This window comes from Morone saxatilis, unplaced genomic scaffold (genome assembly GCF_004916995.1).
Source record: "Morone saxatilis isolate NCDOM2014 unplaced genomic scaffold, NCSU_SB_2.0 Contig18, whole genome shotgun sequence".
NCBI lineage: Eukaryota > Metazoa > Chordata > Actinopteri > Moronidae > Morone > Morone saxatilis.
This window is the reverse complement of record NW_023339740.1, coordinates 5873778-5878410: the sequence shown is the minus strand read 5'-3', so window position 1 is coordinate 5878410 and position 4633 is coordinate 5873778. Positions and strand designations below refer to the sequence as shown.

The 4633-nt window shown below is 37.9% G+C and overlaps 1 protein-coding gene across 4 annotated transcripts in view; it reads right to left on the bottom strand.

Annotated features, from left to right (window-relative positions):
* itpr1b (inositol 1,4,5-trisphosphate receptor, type 1b) overlaps positions 1-4633 on the bottom strand; it is an 87370-nt gene that overhangs the window by 48201 nt on the left and 34536 nt on the right. The gene's annotated exons all lie outside the window — the stretch shown is intronic.

Below are 4633 nucleotides of genomic sequence, written 5' to 3'. Positions count from 1 at the left end.
AGACGAAAACCATGTATTTTGTGAAACTCTGAGGACATCCCAAACATCCTAACGAACTATCATGAGAGTAACCCGACAACTTCCCATCTGTACCAGGGGGAAGGCCTAAAGTAGCCTCTTCGAAAAAGCTATTTGTGTTCTCTTAAGAAGAGAATTGGATTGAAAATTAATGTTTGTAATAGGACGTATATTATATCTATCATGCTCTCTACGACAGGGAGGGGTGTTCACCAACTGCAAATAACATAAACTTACAAGTAACATATTAAGGCACAATAATTATCAAGAAACCCGTATCGGCAAAAACACCTGAGATTAATAGTGATCTGAGGGAGGTATGATATCTACCCCGAAAATGAATGCAAAGGATCCTATTCATCAATATATCTCAACTACCAGTGTATACCTTTAAAGTAAGGCCAAACTGCTGGGACAAAAAACCAGCCCTGGCCAAACCCCATAGTTTTTTTTAACACCAAAAGAGATTAGGTAGTGTCTTCTTGTCTAGGTCCACATCGCCCTAGTTCATTGATACCTTACTTCACTCCAGCACACACCGACCATAGTCAAGTTTCAAATGGATTGTGTGAATACGTGCTTGCTATTATCCTATATCTGTTCACTATAAGCATGAGAGAGTACTAAAATCTGCTAAAACAGGGGGAGCCAATAAAAAAAACAAATGCCGTCTACCACCTTCCAATGTACTTTGCCATGAACAACACAACGCAAGATTCTCGATATTACCTCCGCAAGAGATTATAACTTAAAATACCTAACCTGGGGGGCAGGACACATCCAACTAGGCCGAGGCCATGCAATCCGACAGATAAGTATCATGTGGGAAAAAGTCCAATGCGAAGAGCACCAAATAGAACCTCCCTCACGAGATATTCATTAGTATCACAAACATCCCTATTATATTGATGTTATTGTGAAAAGTATGTTGTAAACTCATGACTGTAACTAAATTACATGACAACATATATATCATATACCCCGATAAGTTATGTCGTTTCATAATAGTAATAATCCAACCTCGAGCACAGAGTTTGGTTGAAGCAAATACAATAATAACGGTTAAGTAAAATATATGGTACAAGTATATAAAAGGTTGTTCAGAAAATAGCACCACAACATTAGAGACCCAGATACGCACTCTACACGCCACGATCACAAAGAAACACAATCATAAGGATAAATTATGATGTGATTGTAAAATAACCCAAATAGATATGATATATAAAAAGACAACAATCAAATCATGAAAGATCAGTATGTGTCTGACAAACTTATGTGATGAAGCACGTGCGAAACACAAGCAATTTCCTCCTAAAGCTAATTGACAAATATAATACATGCTTTTACTTGCCATATTATCCAACACATGAACACACTATACTGCTTCTGAATACAACCCACAAGCCAAACTCGCACCCAACCCCAGAAGTTCATTATTTGAGATTAACTATAATAGAATAACCTAGATTATTGATAAATAAGATCAAACTACAGCTATCCATAAAAAATATGTCACTATAGAGGGTCGTTTAGTTTACTAAATGAACACAGGTTGGGGAACCACACTGCACACACACATACAGAACATGACCAACAAAACGACACTTCAGCAGACACAGCAGAATAAGGCTACTCTATCTACTACTACACAGTATACTACTCTTCTTTTCTCACGCACCCACAACACGAACCAGGGTCAACATATCCCCTTACACAATCAAAGATGAAACCAACGGCGGCTGGACCACACAAAGATCAACACACAAACCAAATAAACCACGACAGGAGACCAACCGCAGGCAATACAACACACACATCGACACCACGTATCCCTGCTCATCTCTTGTTGCCTTTGCACACCCAATAGACTTTAGACCTCAGTGATAAAGCTGGATAAACAAACTTCTAAAGAATTAAAAATAACCTCTAGAACACATTACAAGATTCTTCTGGCATGAATTTAAGATTTAAGTAAGTCTCTATATCCCTGTATCTCTCACACTAATCTTTCCGAGGACTATAAAAATCTAAGCGAATACAACACTCATTTTTGTCTGCTGTCAACATCACGTAGTAGGCCCACCTGATATAGTTAATCATGTAAAGTAAAATAATAATTTTAAAAATTATTACGCCATGTATGACAATCACAGATATTTTATAAACGATATAATGAATATGATAAAATTGTTCTCCAGCTCTAAGATCTACTGCTTCTAAAGTAATACGATTCTAGCTTTATAATCCACAGTCGCCCTGTACATAAAGTGTATCTACAAGTTGCTAGTGTATCAATATGAGCATCATATAAACCCTATAACGTATAAAAATAACAAATACAAATATAAAATATAACCTACCATATGCCTTATAAAAATTAGGTAATCAAAAGACATAAGTAAGAAGAAAAACAACATACTTGGCTCACCATGTTGACTGAAAGGAATCACCCCCTGATGAACTAAAGGAAACCCAAACCATCTTCTTCCATTATGAATGGCTATAAACTGATCTATAAAAGCAATAAGTCCGCTGACCTCTCTCAAAAATATTAACCATTAAAACATAAATACAGTCAAACTACATACGTTACCAGAAACCTTATAAACAGACTTTAACAACAAAGTCTAAACAACTTGCAACGTGACATTACAGAGATGATGATGATTCCATTCTAGGGTCCCAACCTCTTAACTTCGCTGCTTGGTCCGCTCCATAAAACCGCCACAGCGGCTCCACATCCCCTCGGTCTGTACCACAGAATAAAGAACCAGCAGCCGGCGGTTCCAGGTCATCAAGGGCTCGCTTACCTAATATTACAACCCAGACTTTCTTGTTCTGGTACACTGTGCTTCTGTTTGACTTGCAGGCATGGCCACAGTGACCAAGTGGCTGCTCAGCTCAGAGAAACAGCACTCAGAGGTATTACAAGGCACAGAGTAAGACGGAAATACATGGTTTCTACAGTATGCAGTTCTACAGTCGAGGCTTCTCAGTCGCCTAACAACTGTTGTGACTTGTGACTGTGACTCAGCCGTCTTTATATTCAGGGAGGTTGCATTACAACTTAGACTGTTTAAATTGTAAAAGCATATGTGTCATATCTTAAAGGTGAAGGTTTACAGGAAGTTTTAAAGTCACAGCGAATGAGCTGTAATTCCATTAAATAGATGTTGCCTTCCTAAAGAAAAAGATATAATAAGCTTTATTTTGTCATGTTTAGAGATGTGTTGAATTCAAATGGATGAAGAAGGTGAAAATGTGGGGCTGTAATTCCCACCACATTACAGAGTGGTGTCAAAGAAAGGCTCCCAGGACGCGTCAAAAGGGCAGGAATGAATTGTGTGTAGTTTCCTTCAAAATCCACATGCTGAAATGAACCCACAGGTAACAGCGACAAAAGACGCGACAATGGAGTGGTAATACTGAGTCTTTTTTCTTTGAATGGCATCAGTGGCATTGCACATGGCTGAGAAAAAACCCCATATGGACCAAATCCACAGAAGGTCCAAATACAACGCCGCCTATGACAACTCCAAAGTGGAGCCACAGGGTGACCGAATAAATGACGTTGTAAGAAATTAGTAAGTAATTTTCCAGTTCCCTCGCCTCAAAATCAGTGTTTGTTATAAAAAGAGAATAGGTTACAGATGCCCTGAAATACGGTCTGCGGTATAACAAGCTTTTTATGTTTTTGTTCCCCAATTGTGAATTTTAGAACTAACAAGAAAGAATTGTAAGAAAAGAGGTCCAGTTCTACAGGATTTAGTGGCACCCTAGCAGAGTAGAAAAGAAACGACTCGCGTCTGTATTTTGACGACCTGGGAATAAGAACGACTCTGAAAGTGTGTAGGAAGAACTAGGGTGGCAGTGAAACTCATAAGAAGCCGCCTGTCTTCTAGAGCCAGTTCTTGGTTTGATAGATATATATATATGGGACTACTGTAGAAACAATGCGGACCTATAATAAATGTACATTTGTAATGTATGAAAAACATAAAGATAAATCATTTTTCCAATAAGAAAATACATTATTGTTTGTTTCATACAGTACAAATGTACTATTTATTATAGTAGCTATCATTTCTAAAAGTATATTATATCACTAAGAGATTCAGATTGGCTAGTGTGTTGATTATAGTACTGCGTGTGCTGTCTAGTGGTAGAGTCTAAGTGGTAGAACAAAAGTGCTATTAGGAGGTGTGAGAAACATAACTATTATTGTTGTGTTGAATCATACTCTCTTGTCCGGGAATACGTTGGTGAATAAGCAAAAACAATCTTGGGAAACTCTATAACACTTTCATGAGTAGGTTGGTCTCGGAATTGGAATTGTTTTTTTTTTCAGTAAAAAAAGCATTTCACAGGTCATGCGTTTCCTGTGTAAGTAGAGATAACAGCAGAACTGGATAAGTCAGTATTCACTGGAAGTCTGAAAAATGTCTGAGTCATGTGTTACAAGAAAATAGGGTGTAACAGCTTGGCCTATGACTAAAAATTATATTTTTTCCCATAATGTTTGAAACTGCTCCTGCAGCACTCTTGCCGTATTACCCACAATTTATGGCATTGGTGGGGACTCTTAATAGGCCCATTGTCTTACACACACACC